Source organism: Protopterus annectens, chromosome 7.part0 (assembly GCF_019279795.1).
Source record: "Protopterus annectens isolate FY-2018-M chromosome 7.part0, PAN1.0, whole genome shotgun sequence".
In the NCBI taxonomy this organism is placed as follows: Eukaryota; Metazoa; Chordata; order Ceratodontiformes; family Protopteridae; genus Protopterus; species Protopterus annectens.
This window is the reverse complement of record NC_056739.1, coordinates 1,395,665,351-1,395,682,875: the sequence shown is the minus strand read 5'-3', so window position 1 is coordinate 1,395,682,875 and position 17,525 is coordinate 1,395,665,351. Positions and strand designations below refer to the sequence as shown.

Below are 17,525 nucleotides of genomic sequence, written 5' to 3'. Positions count from 1 at the left end.
CATGAGAAAAGTGGACTTCAGACTACTAACACTATCACCAGTAATGCACTTGCAATGCAAAATGAAGGGTACCACCAAACTGCCACTACCCACCAATCAGTGAAATGTTCAAGGTGCTGCAAGACTAAGACTAAAGAAATAAATAACAGCAATGTGCTATACAACTCTACCCTGAAGATGCCCACCATCACTGTTCTAATTATCCAACATATTTATTTCCTGTCGACTACCAATCCCTTGGTAACACAGTACATCCTACCCGCACGAATACTAGCAAAACAAACAGTTAAACTAATGTCAGAAAGATGCAAGTCTACACTTTAAAAGGGGCAATACCTAGGAATCTAAAAGCTATCCACCTTTAATATGCTGCACATTCTACCATAACATCCCATTTAAAATATGTGAAGCCCAGTAACAACTCCAATAAACAATTCACACTTACTTGGTACTGCATTCACTTCTTAACAAGGTAGCAAAATCAACATCCTTTATAACTGCAACGTCACAGTCGTTCCTCCAGAGTATGTGAAACCATAAGCCATGTGTCCTGTGAGGGACAGTGTGACAGCAAGCAAATAAGGGGTAATCAGACTTCAATTCTATAGCAAATGGGAAATATAATCCATCCAGCATATTCTGGGTCTGCCCTGGAATGTCTTACCAGTGGGCCATGCCTAGTATAGTATCTCCAATGGGATGCAGCTAGGGGGCATTTGTCTCATCAGCTCAAGGATTTTCAAATATTTCCTCTAAGCCAGGATGACGAAGCAGCTCTACACTAAAAATCAGTTAGTTATGTACTCACCATAACGATCGATGTATGTAGTCCATCTCGCCTTCATTCCTTACTCACAGGCTCCGACTCAGGAAAATTTCTCTAGCACAAAGTCTCTAATTGGCTGGGCTAACCCAGTATCCCAAGATGCACCTCACCCTAGCCCCAGATCTTGTTTGCAATCATACCAATCATAACCCATACTCAATCAACACTGGAAGAAATTCCAGCCAGATAAAGGAAAACAAATTCACTGACCTTGAAGGGTCCACAGAGCCAATATTCCTCCAAACCCTCTAGGAAGGGGGCAGCTGGGAGGGTACGTATGAATGTAGACGAGATGGGCCACATACATCGATCGTTATGGTGAGTACATAACTAACTGATGTTATGTGGTCCTATCTCGCATACATTCCTTACTCACGGGACAGCGTCCCTAGCACTTCTATCCTGGGAGGCTCATAGGAAGATACTCCTGAGAACCATGGAACCAAAGGAAGCCCAGCCCCCCTAGAAGCCACGTCCAGCTTGTAATGAGTAATAAAAGTGTTGGGAAAGGCCCAAGTGGCCGCAGCACAAATATCATCCAAGGAAAGCCTAGCATGGAAAGCTATTGATGTAGACATAGCCCTGGTAGAATAAGCCTTGACGGGAAAGGGTAAAGTTCTGCCTGCTGACGAGTAGATAAATGAAATACGACCTTTGATCCATTTAGAAATTGTGCACTTGGAGATAGGACAACCTGCCTTGTTTTCTGAAAAGGACACAAACAGTTGATCAGATTTCCTAACATGCTTAGCCCTATGCAAATAAAATCTCAGTTGTCTGTGCACATCCAACTGATGAAAGCTGAACTCTGCTTTATTGGAAAAGTTCAGAAAGAACACTGGTAGCTCAACAGATTGATGGAGATTGACAGTGGATGACACCTTCGGAAGGAAGGAAGGAAGGGTTAAGCCTCAGGGAAACTCTGTCCTTATGAAAGATCAAACACGGAGGTTTAACGGACAAAGCTTGAAGTTCTGATACCCTCTTGGCCGATGTAATGGCTATCAGAAAAGCCGTCTTCCAAGATAAGAATTTTTAAGTCACAAGTGGCAGCCGGTTCAAAGGGTGGTGACGTAATAGCTTGTAACACCAGGTTCAGGTCCCATGGCAGTACAGGTTCTCAAACAGGGGGATGAAGTAACCAAGCGCCTTTTAGAAAGGTTTTACAGAGTTTGTGGCCCATAAGAGAGGGCTCGTAAAATGTGTGAAAATTGGAAATTGCAGCCAACTGTACTTTAATGGTAGCGGGCACGGAGCCCTGACGGAACAACATGGCTAAAAAATTTAAGACCGACGGAATTGTGACTGTGAAGGGGTCCAAACCTTGGGCCTGAGCCCAAATAGAGAATCTCCTCCATTTGCTGGAATAAATCTTCCTGGTGGAAGACTTATGAGAAGACAAGATGTGCACCACTTCAGGTGAAAAGGAATGTCGTCTGACTAGCGACGGAAGTGGAGCAGCCAGGCTGTCAACCTGAGAGTTCGCAGGGATGGATGAAGTTGTCCTGACATGTGAATCAGGAGGTCCGGCACTGGATCCAGAGTCCACGGACCGTTCAGTGCGTACCGTTGAAGAAAAGGGAACCATAGTTGTCGAGGCCAGTGTGGAGCAATAAGGATCATCCTGCTTCCCAAGGATATGGCTTTCTGTATCACTCTTGGTAACAGAGAAAACGGAGGGAAAGCACAGACCACACCGGGGGGCCAATCGTGAACTAGAGCGTCCCTGGATGACTCCCCCTGTGGGGGGATCAGAATGAAGTACTTGCTGCATTTGGCATTGAGGGGGCTGGCGAATCGCAGCAAGGCTGACCCCACCTTTTGAAGATCTGAACCGCCACTCAGTTGTTCAGGGACCACTCGTGAGGCATTAGAATGGCTTTGCTTAGCCTGTCCGCTATCACGTTAGTCTTCCTCGGAATGTGCGTTGCCACCAGAAACCGATGGGAAGACACTGCCCACTGCCACACTTGCATGGCATCTCTGCAGAGGGGATAAGATTTGGTTCCCCCTGCTTGTTCAGGTACCACACTACAGACATGTTGTCAGAGTGAATTGCAATTGTTCCCAGAGGTAGAGAGTCTTGGAGTGTTCGCAACGCCAGAAACACCGCTCTCCATCTCCAGAACATTGATGTGCAAGTGTACCTCGTGATCTTGTTAGGTGCCTTGGACCGTCCTGCCTAGATAATGCCCCCCCACCCCATCTGGGAGGCGTCCGTGGTCACCGTGGCCACTGGAGACATAGGAATCAAGCTCATTCCTCTGTCCAGATTGGAGGAGCATAGCCACCAGTGGAGGTCCTGTTTGCATTGTTCCGTGAGAAGTATCAAGTGGGAAAGAGGAAGCTTCTGAAAGGACCACTGAACCAACAGGAGCCACTGTAGGATCCGCATGTGTAACCTGGCCAGAGGTACCAGCATGATGGTGGAGGCCATGGATCCCAAGAGCTGAAGAACTAACCTGGCCTGAACTTTTCTGAGGAGGCAACAGTGTGTGGATCTGAGACTGCAACATTCTTATCCTGTCCTGTGGCAGAAAGGCATGCATTTGAATAGAGTCTAGCTCTGCACCTATAAAAACAACACGCTGTGAGGGCTGCAAGGCAGACTTTTCCCAGTTCAAAGTAATTCCTAGACGTTCGGCAAAGTGAAATGGTTGTCTCCCTAGCTTGAACGAGCAGATGCCTGGTGGGGACGGCGAGAAGCCAGTCGTCCAGATACGGAAACACCTGGAATCCTTGATGTCTCAGGTGAGCTGTCACCACTGCCAAACACTTGGTAAACACCCTGGGAGCTGTGGTGAGACCAAAGGGCAGGGCACGAAACTGGAATTGACTGGCTCCTAGCCAGACGCGTAAATGACTCCTGGATGCCTTCTCCATTTTGATGTGGTAGCAGGCATCCTTGAGATTGATGTAGCACATCCATACTCCTTTCTCCATCAGTTGAAAAATGTACTGAAGTGTGACCATCTGGAACTTGGACTTCAGAACGTAGTGATTCAGTCGACTGAGATCCAGAATGGGTCTCAGGTCCCCTGTTCTTTTCGGCAGCAAAAAGAGTCGTGAGTAAGTTCCTGATCCGACATGGTCCGAGGGGACTGGTTGGATGACTCCTTTTTCTAGCAGCTTTGCAACTTCTAGTGCTGCTTGATCCCACTGACTGGGTGGAACGTCCGGGATCCTTCTGACTGGTGGGGGTGTCGACGTAAAGGGAATAGTATAACCTCCGGTAACTATTTGAAGCACCCAATGATCCTGGGTGATGCTTTCCCAGGCTTCCGGATGCAACGAAATTCGACCCCCGACTGGCTCTGGAATAGCACAGTCGGGCAACGCCTCAGGAATGTTGGAAGGAAGAACCGTGAAAGGAGTCATGGTCTCCCGTGTTGCGGGGACCTCCTCTGCCTCTAGGATGGCGTCTTCCGGAATAACCCCCCCCCTCTGCCTCTGGAGGAGGACTCACCTTGAACTGCGGGAAAGGACCTCTCTGACTTTTTGAACCACATTTTCCCTCCTCTCTGAGCCTTGGGATAAGGCCTAGAAGGGAGTGAAAAATGGGCCCCTATGGCAGATAGGGTCTTTCCCTCCTGTTCGCATCTGGTGAGGGTGTCTTTCACTTTGGGTCCGAAGAGAGAGGACTCATCAAAGGGGGCGTCAGTGAAGGAAGACTTAAAGGCCTCCGCGAAATGACACAGGCACATCCAGCCTTGCCTTCTAAGAGCTAGGCCTGAGCTAGCTGCCCTACTTGCCCCTTCGGCTGCATAAGATATGAGCCTCATAGACGAGTTGACAATGGAACCTAGGGTAGACAACTGGGCGTTAACAGTCTGCGCTACCGCCTCAGGCATGTTACCCATCAGAGTATCTCCCAACTCCTTCAGGAGATCTCTTTGGAGCCGAGTGAAATGACAGAGGTAATTCAACGACCGTAAGGTAAAGGTCGCCAAAGACAGGGTACGCTTCCCATACCGGTCCATACTCTTGGACTTCTTGTTAGGAGGATGGACTGAAGAAGGAGCCTCTGCAACTTCCTGCTGAGTGGCTGCCGCCACCACCAAGGCATTTACCGAAACCCCTTTGGTAAGGAACTCTTTCCCCAGGGGAGCAGAGAGAAACTTGTTTGGACGTCTGGGCACCGGTTCCACGGAATCAGGGTTCTCCCACACCTTTTGACAAATCAAGTCCAGGAGTTCGCCGAAGGGTGGAGACACCCAGGAGGCGGAGGGTTGAGTTCCGAAGGCCTTGAGGAATACAGACTCCTCCTCAGAGGGAGTCTTGGAAGGCCAGTCGCCTCTCTGCCTCAAAATCTCCAGGATGTCAGAGAAGGAGACATCATCGGAGGACGACTTGGGGGACCCCTCTGACTCCTCGAGGTCGGTATCGGAAGTGAGGGACTCGTCCTGGGAGTCTATGTGCTTCCTCTTGCACAACTTCTTACTAGGGGGCTCCTCAGGCACAGACACTGAGGGGCCCTCAGAAAGTAGGGGACTGCTCAAGGGGGTATCCCCAGACCTTCGGGCCCTGCCATCCAAGGATAGGGGGTCGTCAGAGGCTCTAGCCGGGGTGTAAGGGGACGGAGTGACCAATCCAGGTGATGTAACTGACAATCTGGCCAGTGCGCTCCTCATGGCCTCAAAGGCAGGTCCCCCAAATAAGAGGACCGACCCGTCTCCGAGACCACGACCAGAGTCGGGATTCCCCGAGCCAAAGCACCGAGAGGGAGGCTCAGAACAGACAGTAGTCCCGAGGTATCCCCCTCGGGTCCGACTGAGGAAACCAGAGTACCGAAACCAGCGGACGGAACCGACATGGTTGGAGCAGACGCCGGCTCAGATAAACTCACATGGGGTATTGGAGCCGACACGAGAACATCACTCAGCACGGAGCACTCCAGCTCCGACAACACATGGGTGCTCGGAGGAGGAATCCCAGGTACCAGAATGGGGACTGGCTCCGGAGCCCACTGGGTCGGAGCAGAGAACAGTTTTGCTAACACCAGTGACTGCAGGATCATCTGGACCACCCTATCCACATCCAAATCAGACAGCCAAGAGGATTTGGAGGAAATAGAAGGAGATCGGGATCTCCTACCCGGAGACACATGCCTGAAACTGGGTGACCGGCTCCAAATAGGCTCCGATAATATCGGAGCCGCGGTCGACTCCAGCACCACCGATACCTCCTGCGGCCCCGAGGACAATGGAGCAGAGGAGGTCGTATCCCCTATCGAAACCTTCCCCTGCGGCCCCAAGGACAATGGAGCCGAGGAGGCAGTAACCACTTTTTTAACCTTCTCCGGGGGCTCTGAGGAAGCAGACGGAGCCGGAGATCTCTTCTTGGGCTTAGATTTAGGACTGGAAGAAGAAGAATCTAAGGACTCCTCAAAAGAGGGCTTTATCAGTCCCTTCAAAATCAGTTTATTTATTCTTTCCTGCAGTACCCTCGCGCTAAAAGCGTGGCAGAAACTGCAGGACTCCTGCAGGTGGATAGCACCAAGACAATACACACAGATGGCATGGCCATCCATAATAGACATTTTGTAGCCACATTTAGTACACTTTTTAAACCCGGAGGATTTATGCTCCTTCTGCTCTTTAGACATGGTAAAAATTAACAGCATACTGTCAACCGACAACTACACAAGAGGAAGGCGGGAAAACAACCACCACTAACAGCCAAGGAACTCTAAATCAAACATTCTTTGGAGTAGCAGGGAAAGACAAGAACAAATCCAACTACAGATTTAACACCAGAAAAAACAACATAGGAGAGGACTAGGTCCTCTAACTTAAACGGGCCTAGCCCGCCAAACAAAGGGATACCACAAACATACAATCTCACTAACACTCGCAATGAAACTTAGACAAGGAGAAAACTAGCTATTAAAATAGCTTTTGTAAGATAACAGACTGCTAAAATACTTAGAAAAAGTATTTGAAAGGGTACTTAGCCACAGCCAAGGAGACCACGTCCTAACTCTACAAGCAGCAAACGAGATCTGGGGCTAGGGCGAGGTGCATCTTGGGATACCGGGTTAGCCCAGCCAATTAGAGACTTCGTGCTAGAGAAATTTGGCCGAGTCGGAGCCGAGAATCGGCTCCGAACCAGTGAGTAAGGAATGTAGGCAAGATAGGACCACATAACATCTTATGTTTTAATTCACTAGCTAAAATTCATGACCACAATTTGAGGATGGATATAGGAAGAAACTGACTGGTTACCAATCCCTTTCTAAGACTCTGCTCTCAATATACCAACAAAATCTAGTACATCATCTGCAGTTCACCGACTACTTGCTCCTAACTATTCTTAATCTCCCAATTTTCCTCTATCCTCATTGTCGAATGAGACTCCAATGGAACGTTAACTCCTCCACCTAAAATTTCTGATCCCTGTCAACTACATAAAGCAGTCTACTCTCTCCTATGACAGAGCCACAGCTTTTAATTTGTAAAGTTTTGCACTGAACAAAGAACTGCTCCAATGCATACTGAAGTTCAGTCTCTCTAAACTATTTAAATAAAATATTGCAAAATACATAACTAATAAGGTAACAAGAGTTAAAATCTCCAAACACAACAGCCACAGGTAGGCAGACATCTACTTTATCAGGACTTGTACACATTTCTGTGGTTCACTTGCTCATAATACTGCCAATCTGTAAACACCTTTAAGCATGTACTATGAGCAAAAACACAGTTCATGTTTATTACCGTTTTTCCTTGGGAGCGGCTAACAGTATGAACATCATCCAGTGGACCAGCCCACCTACTTATCCAACCAATTTCATTCCTCTCAACTGTACAGACTTTCGCAGAACATGCAGATTTTTGCCTCATGTTTTTGGTCTGTTCCTAATAAAAACTTTTTTTTTTCATAAATTTCTGGGCTGATCTTAGTATTAAAGTCACTAAATAATGACATGCATTTGAGTTTCAGACTTCATAATCTTCAGAAAATGCATGCTAATGCAAATTATTCTAGCAACTTCCTAAGTTTATAACAGCAATATTTAAAATGTGCCCCTATTTTTGGGCCTTTGCCCCCCATTATGTCAGGCTCTGTCCAGACTTCTTGCACTAAGAGGTTGAGAGGTAAGTATCAAGTGCATTAAAAATGCTATCCTTCAAGTGAAGCCATAGTTTTCTGCAGGTATAAACATTATTTCCACTACAAGAATTAGTCTTACATAATGCATATGAAATCAAAAGCAAAAGAAGTGGTCAGGAAGCATGCACATTCAAACTCCAGTCCAAGTAAGAAGCACATGTGTAACATGTAAACCGCAAGCATCTAGGAAGACAGCCTCAGAGGAATAAACACAATTCAGTGGCAGATGCCACCATCTGTCAGCTCACCTAGAGGACTACGCTGTAAAATGTTATCAAACTGCTTCTTACAGTACAGGGTTTGGTTTTCTCAGCCTCACTTTGCTTACTATGAGACTACAAAATCAAGTCACTTAACCTGAAAGTCCCCTGATGCAACTGGGGAATTTTGTTAAACTCAATTGTCTTCTGCCCCACATCTAGTAACTACCTCTGAACCCTTCAATGTGAATGCTTCACAAAATGATTTAAGTCTGTTTTAAGACTAAGGATAAACTTTCCTGCATGTAAACCAAAGCAGATTCTAAGCACAGATAATAGCCACTCCCACCACCTACTCTGCTCTTTCTCCCTTTCTACTCTGTAAATTATAGAACCTACCTAACCAGCACCCATTATCAACTTCCTTTGGTCTCCCATTAAACTCTGCCATACAACATCTTCAAACTATAATCGGTGTCTGAAGTGACAGATTCTGATTGGGAGTCAGTGTAACTCTTCTTACGTGTCCTCTTTCTTGGAGTATCAGAGAGTATGGCCAGACTCCTCAGAGGATGACTCCTGCTGTTCAGAAGCATTTTTGTAGCCTAAAACATGGCTCTGCCTCAAGGATACATTCTGGGGTTGTGACGTTGGGGGGGCAGTCACACAGTGGAGCTGGCCTTGTAGAAGTCTGAATGTCTAACCTGAAAAACCATACAAACCATTGCCAGATCTGAGGAATCTGCATCTATAACCAGATTCACTCCTCCTAAAGGAGGAACGAAAGATATCAAGGAGGATATCCTTAAAGCAGAAAAGGTGGAAGGCTTTGAGGAGGTGAACTGGTACAGAACACTCTAAAGCGGTTCCCTATTGAAATGTCAGCACTTGAAATCTAGAGTGCAGAAAATCCGAAAAAAAAAAAAAAAAAAAAAAAAAAAACCTGGAGAAGAGCAAATCTTGAAAACTGCTCTTCTCCTTAAAACTTCTTTTTGCAGGGAGGGCAAGCCACTCCTACAACTCCCATGTGGGAGGCAAGCCCCTCCACACCCCCCAAACTATATCAACTCCAAGATAGACATACTTTGGAGAAAAGGGAATATTCTGAGAAATGGCATCCCTGACTTATATGTAAGCCCGTTCTATCAGCCATTCGGTCTCTCCATTTCTAGACTTGCTCTAACCGACAAAACACAGTCAAGGATGTCATGTGAGACCACTTCAATGAAGGTGCCAAAGATACGGAGTTGAGCCCTTCAAACACCAAGCAATAACAACTTTGGGTCCAGGACTATTGCAGAAAGCACCACACGGAATGAGCTAATATGGGGGATGCTGGGCCAGCCCTATCCACTCTTGATACTATAGGGGATGAGAGGACTGTCATCTCTATCTGCTTCCAGAGAAAGGCATGCAATCCACATCTGCTTAAAACATTTCTCCTGTAGACCTGAAGGATCAGAATGAAAACATTTGGAGGACGTCAAGAGGGAATATGAAAACTATTTCACTGAAGAAGTCCTGCTCAACAGTCTCTTCAGGGATTTGTCAAAGATGACTATCTATTCTGACAGCTGTGGAGCTGAAGCTAGAACACGGAGTCGATGCACAGGCTCAGTCCTCAGAACTTTCAGAGCCAAGGATGGCTCTGAATCTTTGGGACTTCTCTTTTGAGAATCTGAATTTCTAGACTTGTGCAACTCAACATGCTTTTCTTTGTCTGAAACATTTTTGGGTTCCCAGGACAATAACCCTTTGATCAACTTGCTCTTTTGATGTGAAAGGGTTACAGGTACAAAATCCTTGCAGACATGCCAATCCTTAAATACATGCTCCATTACCAAGCACACCACACAAAAGTAGTGGGTGTCTTGTGGTGGGATTTTTATTGTGAAATTTCTGGTATTTCTTAAAACTGTCTTCTTTCTCCTTAATGGACATAATATGATCACTTCACACATGCATGCACACACAGAGAACAAAACTTTCTCTATTAATAACAAGGCGATAGGACTAGAATCAAACTACCCAAAAAGTTAACTATTAGACCAAAAACAGTAACACAACTACTATCAAATATAAGTAGCTATCTAACTTTTAATATTTTTTTTTTTAAATGAAGAACTAGCAAAATAGATGCTGAGAAATGTGCATAGCCAACAAAGGGAAAAGAACTAAGCAGGAAACTCTTCTTGGCTTAAAAAAAAAAAACTGGTTAAATCAGTCTAAAGAGACAGAAGATAGACGAACAATTTTAAACAGCACAAGAGAAAACACAAGGAAGAGCACTTAACATTTGCAGAATATGAAAATCTATGATCATAACGGCAACAAACAAGATACTTCTACACACACTACGGCATGATGAGAAAAGAATTTGTAAACAGGTTCGAAACTGGAACACTAGGTTTGCTGGGTCAGCTCTAACTAGTAGCTTGAAGACCCACAGTGTCTGTATGCCCCTTCCATGGTCTGTGTGTCCAGACACTCCACAATGCCATGGCACTCAGCCAGACCTCACTTTTTATTTTTTCATATTTTACTCCCTGGCTACGGTTATTAGATTTCTCCTCAGTATTTTCATGCTCCATGGTTCCCACACATTACAGATACCATGGTATGACCCCTCACATGGAGAGGTGCCCTCAGGATGAAGTCTGAAGGCACAAAAAGGGGTATGGATTGCCATGCTGGGGACACCTGTGTATGTCTGGTGACATGCTCTTTGAAATCCATGTAAGAGTAGCTGCATGGATCTTGCTGATTGTAAATGATTTCCAAAGAGAAAACTATCCTAAAAGTGTATCTGTTTGGCTCTTGGTATAGAAGGATGAAGCCTTGGTTAATGACCAAGGGGTCATAGGTAGTTGCTCAGTGTACTGTCCAGCAGACAGACCATTGAGGAACCTAGACAAAACACCCAGTTCCACCACAGCACTGTCTGGTGAAGTGATTTGTTAAGAGTAACACACACTAGGCAGACGAAGGCTGAGAGTATCAAACACTTTACCACAAGTAGCAGCTCTTTAACAGTTCATAACTCGAATCCGTTGCTGTAACTGCCAGAGAATTAAGGTTTGACTAGCGGCCCTAGTCACAACAGGGAATAGGAAAAGAATGAGGAGGATTACTCCTATTCGCCTCCCCTTTTGGGGGAAGGAGGAGTGTGTACTGGTGTCGTCTGATGTCATGGCTTCCAGTGGAGAACAGGAGTTGATGACAAGGCATTGATAAGCAGTGGTATGGGCAGGGCATAGCAAGACTGCATCAGCTCAGTGGTGGAGCCACATTTTCAAACCACCCATATAAATGCCTGTCCTTAAAGTGTATTACTACACTGCAGAGGAGTTAGAACATTGTACACCACAACTCCTTGGCGAGCAGCCTACTCCTTTCTGTCCCTATAATGTACCATCTTCCACAAGTATACAAGCAAATTAATTTGTCCAGAGAATCTGAGAATTGTATGCACATAATCTGTCTCACTGGTTCCCAACAAGTTGTGAACAGTTCTTGCTCTAGCACAGGTTCTAGAGCTCTGTCAAACAGATCTTTCTCAAACCATAGAAAAACATAATGAGCCTCTCTTGCATATCAGAAAAGTATTTGGGTCTTCCCTGTATAAAAAGAAACACGAGAGCTAAACTGTACAGAATCAGACCACCCTCTTGAAATAAACAAGGTTTAGTATATGATGCTTGTATTAGTGATATGCAGTCAAATATGCACATTCACTCTTCAATGTGTTCCTCTATTTAGCCTATTCATACATAAAATTAAAAAGTACACAAAGTTTGTAAAGTAATTTTATCCTCCTCTAACAAACCAGGACCTCATTAGGGAGACTGGTCTCTTCATTAGATAAATACTACATCTAATAACCTTGCATTCTTCTTGAGTTCAAACATGGGAAGTTTCACTGTGCACAAACATCAACTATGACAGGTACTGCAGCTGCACAATTCAGTGTAAAGGACAGAAGGCATTATGAAGAAAGGACTTCAAGCTATTCAAGTATACAGTTGTACACAGCAAAATCAGACACTTCAATGAAAACTGCCAGAAATGCAGTTTCAAGTAACAGAATGGGGCCATCCTGTTGGAGGTGCATGGCAAGTCCTGTTTACCAGCAATTCCTTTGTTCCACTTACTTAAATGCATTTCTTGAATATGGCTGTGGTACTTTCACTAACAGAAACATCATACAAAGTTAAAAAAGAAGCAAACAAAAAAAAGGCAACATCACTATGACAAAAGGAAATGTCCTCTATATTTATATAAAATCCACAATTAAAAATATTCAATCTGCAAAATGACTTTCTTGCAGACTTTGTCCATATTACTGTTTGCAAACTGTAAACATTGTGTTCACAAAATTTGTTCCCACTTTGCAAAATACTGCTAGGTCTTTTTTTTTTTTGGCTTTAGTGACCTGGCTCCAACACCTAGCTTGTTTCACTTCAGCCACAAAACCCGGACGGACTGAAATACAAAAGGCGGGGGGGAGTATCCATATTCAGCAAGGATACCCACACCTCCAGGTTAGTGGCACAGCACGATGCTTCAGAGATCATCCACATGCAACTAACAACGGGCAAAACTGCTATTCAAATTACAGCTTGCTACAGATCACCCACCATGTCCCAGGACCACCACTCCGCATTCCTGGAAACATTGGGAAACATAAAGGTCCTACCAAACACCCTGATATTGGGTGATTTCAATTACCCTAATATTAACTGGGAGAACTACTCAAGTACAAACTCCCTTGCCCAACATTTCTTAGAATTTATAAACTCAAACGTCCTGGATCAACTGGTTAACACCCCCACCAGAGGTGACAACATATTAGACCTGGTCATCACCAACATGGGTGACCGGTGTTCCACACCGGAAGTTAACCACTCGCTGGTTAGATCTGACCATAAACTAATCACTCTGGATATCCACATTCCGCCACCACCCCTGGTCAAACAAACCACCGTGAAAAACTTTTCAAAAGCAAACTTCACATTATTTAAGACCGAGGTGGGAAGTTTCAAAGCCCCCATGCTAAAGGAAAATGCTGTCCAAGCTGCAAAATCCCTGCTACTGCACTCTACAGGCACTTACAAGAATGCATGGATTGTGCTATCCCAAACAAAACCAAGACTCACTCCTCGAAGAAAAGGAAACCAGTCTGGTGGACCCCTGCCATAAACAAGCTATACAATAGGAGGAGGAAACTAGTACAGAAAAGAGTAAAATTCCAAGAAGGGAAGACATCCCTGATACGTATCCACAAGAAACTATGTTCCCTCATAAAATCATCCAAGGCTAGCTTCGAAAGAAAAATTGCCATGGACTCCAAAGATAACCGCAAGGCATTCTTTAGCTATGTCAACAATCTAAGTGGCAATTCTCAGATCTGCTGAGTTAGTGCAGAATGGCACAAAATACACTGAACCGACCGATATAGCCAACATCCTGGCAGACCGGTTCAGTGCAAACTTCACCTGCCCTCTCACCAACAAAAGGGCCCATACCTATACCAGAAGAATGTAGTGCCCCTGAAATCACAGACACTCAGGTTAAAACAGCCCTCTCCAAAGCCACAAACACAGCATTAATGGGACCAGACAGTGTCCCAGGCTGCGTCCTACACTAGCTCAAAGATGAACTAACCCCTCACCTAAACACACTGTTTAAACTCAGCCTCTCCACAGGCTATGTGCCCAAAGAGTGGCGCACAGCAACAGTTATTCCACTCCACAAAGGTGGAGCCACAATGGACCCCAGGAACTACTGCCCTATAAGCCTGACTAGCTTGGTCTGCAAAGCTATGGAGCGCATCATCATGGATCTCATTAACAGAGACATAGGAAACCTCCAAACACTGGACCCTACCCAGTTTGGCTTCGTTAAGGGCAGATCATCCCTCCTAAACCTGGTGGACTTCTTTGAGACAGTTACCAAGGATATAGACGAGGGGAAATGTGGTCCACACAGCCTACCTAGACTAATGCAAAGGCCTTCCAACACCATTCTCCACTCAGGTACTATAGACAAACTCGAAAAACAAAACTTCAACCTAAAGTTCTTAGTCTTCTCTATTCCAACGACAGAATATCCAAAAAGACAACTTGAAGAATAAAAACTCACTTTAATAAAACAACAAAGCTTTCGGGGATAACCCTTCTTCAGTGTTAGTCAAACAGTGAATGAATTTAAACTTACATATATATATATATATACATAGAACAATCACAACCACATGACACAGCCATCCTATAAAAATATATTTAGAAACCACACTAATTAAAATTTAAAAACACAGGCATTCAATAGAATTATATCAGTTAACAAAAATACATTTTAAGAAAATGTGCAAAGCCACAAATTAAAATATTAAGTAACAACCCATTTATTCTAAACTTTAGTGATACTGTTTTTGTCTAAATTCCAATATTGGTTTAATAGTAATCATACTATTTAAACCAGGTTTCTTGTCTGCATGCAGTCTTATAATCCATTTATATTCAGCGATATCTAATTTGTTAATTACATCTCCTAATCTCAAGCTTTTATCTACCACTGCTAAAACTTTAAATTTAAAGTTGTGTGTTGTATCTTTCTCGGTTCTATGTTGCACTAAGGCATTCGAGGATATGTTTCGTCTCATTTCGGACTTATGTTCAATTATTCATTCTTTTAAAGCTCTAGAACATTTACCTACATAAAAAATGAGAAGAAACATATCCTCGAATGCCTTAGTGCAACATAGAACAGAGAAAGATACAACACACAACTTTAAATTTAAAGTTTTAGAGGTGGTAAATAAAAGTTTGAGATTAGGAGATATAACTAACAAGTTAGATATCGCTGAATTAAATGGATTATAAGACTGCATGCAGACAAGAAACTGGGTTTAAATAGTACGATTACTATTAAGCCAATATTGGAATTTAGACAAAAACAGTATCACTAAAGTTAAGAATAAATGGGTTGTTACCCAATATTTTAATTTGTGGCTTTGCACATTTTCTTAAAATGTATTTTTGTTAACAAATATAATTCTACTGAATGCCTGTGTTTTTAAATTTTAATTAGTGTGGTTTCTAAATATATTTTTATAAGATGGCTGTGTCATGTGGTTGTGATTGTTCTATGTATATATATGTATGTTTAAATTCATTCACTGTTTGACTAACACTGAAGAAGGGTTATCCCCGAAAGCTTTGTTGTTTTATTAAAGTGAGTTTTTCTTATTCAAGTTGACTATAGACAAACTCACCAGCCTGAAAATAAACCCCTACATCACGAGATGGGTTGCCAATTGGCTCACGGACAGAACGCACATGGTAAGAGTTGCAAGAGATAGGTCTGACTCTAAACCAGTTACAAGTGGCATTCCCCAGGGCTCAGTCCTAGGACCCCTGCTGTTCGGCATATACTTCTCAGAGGTACAGGCAAGCACAGGAGGACTATGGCTGACCAAGTTCGCAGACAACTGCAAACTAGGGGCTATAGCTGACTTTCCGGCTGATGCAGACATCCTCCAAAAGGGTCTCACTGAGACAGCTACCTGGTGCCAAAACCATGGCCTCAAGCTAAATGTCAAAAAGTGCATAGTTATCCCCTTTGGAAAAAACAAAGTACCCAAAAACTACCCATAGATGGTAGCCACCTAAATACGGAAGACGTAATGAGGGATCTGGGGACCCAAGTAGATAGTAACCTCTCCTTTGATAATCACATTGCCAAAGTGGTTAGAAAATCCTTCTATGTGGCCCATCTAATCACAAAAGGGTTTGCATCCAGATCGAAAGAGGTCATTGGGTCCCTCTACGCATCACTCATCAGACCCATCATAGAGTATATTGCCCCATTTGGGATGTACCTTACAAGACACCTGCAATAACTGGAAAGACCACAGAAGTACCTCACCAAGAGGATCACTGGCCTCAAGCAGATGCCCTATGCAGCTTGACTGAAGAAACTCCAGCTGTACTCTGTTGTATATTGCCTACTCATAGGTGATCTCTGCCTGATGCACAAGGCCATGTCCAACCCAGAATTGATTGACATGCTCCACCTAAAGAAAACCATATCCCCTCGAGCCACACGCTCCAGGGATCTAAACCCGAGCACAACAATAAATAGGACGTGCTGGAGGGATAGATTCCCGTCTCAGAGACTTCCCATGCTCTGGAACAAGATTCCAATCTACATTAGGCAGAGCTCTCGCTAGCCCTCTTCAAGAGAAAGCTTGACGAGTGTATGGGAAACAAAGTTTACCCCAGGGATCACTTCAATGGCTCTGCTGGACAGAGGCACAGGGAGCTAATCTAAGGGGGTGGCGAAAGCAAACACATTCCGGCTAGGCTTATAAATGCCTTCGGGCAGATAGCCTAGTACCTACCTATGAACCTAAATGTTTTATTCCGACAAGCACTCAAATATTTATACTTTTACACTAAGACAGCAGGGATATGGGTAATTAAGTTCAACACAAACAGTTTGCTGGCTAGTCGATGAAGTAATCAATCACTTAAATCGCAGCTCCTCCAACTTTCAAGCGTTAGAAGATATGAAGTGTGCTACCATGATCAGTCCCATTCACTTATGCTAATTTTATCAGTTTTTTAGACAAGACATCACAAAATAATAACTTTAAGGCATAAGCTTCAGATGCATGTTTGCAAAAAGAAGTTACTGGTATGTCAAGTGTTCAAAGAGAGCAGGATGTCAGAAGTACAAACCTTGAAGAACATTTTTTTTTTCATTTTTACTACTGCTATGAATTAAAGAATGAAGATGCACGTGCTTACGTGATTACTATTGTACTCTGTAACAGGACAAAGTACGAGATGTAATACATAAAATAATCAACTACCATTCCCACAATAAGCAAATGCTCTTTTAAACACTATTATCCTCCACAAGATGCAACTGCTTCTTTTCAGGGGCAACCAGAGAGTACCATCTTGCACAGAGCAGAAAGCAAGTGGAGCCTAAGGGAGAGAACGGAGGTGTTCAGAGGGTAAAGAAACAGAACATTATTGGTTCTGACTGCCACAACTGGTTAGCTACAGACATTGCCATGACAACCAAAACACCCTTAATTTGAGGACAAGCATTGTTAGATCACTCTGTTCTACATTGTCACGAGTAAAATGTTCGGTCTGAAGCCTTCCCCAAGTCACACAGTTAAGCACATACCTGAATATGAATTTATAACAGCTAGCACATAATCAACTATATGGCAAGACTCCTTAAAAACACACTAAAAATTGCTGCAAGAGTGACAAATGGCCTAAATGCAGCAAGCTGTTTAATAACTCAAACATGTAAGTACGCCACATGCAGTTAAACGGACAAATGAAAGTGCTCAGCAACGAAGACAA

General features: G+C 43.9%; 1 protein-coding gene across 3 annotated transcripts in view; it reads right to left on the bottom strand.

Annotated features, from left to right (window-relative positions):
• The window catches only part of ATXN7 (ataxin 7), a 1,461,623-nt gene that overhangs the window by 611,647 nt on the left and 832,451 nt on the right, over positions 1-17,525 (bottom strand). The window lies entirely within an intron of this gene.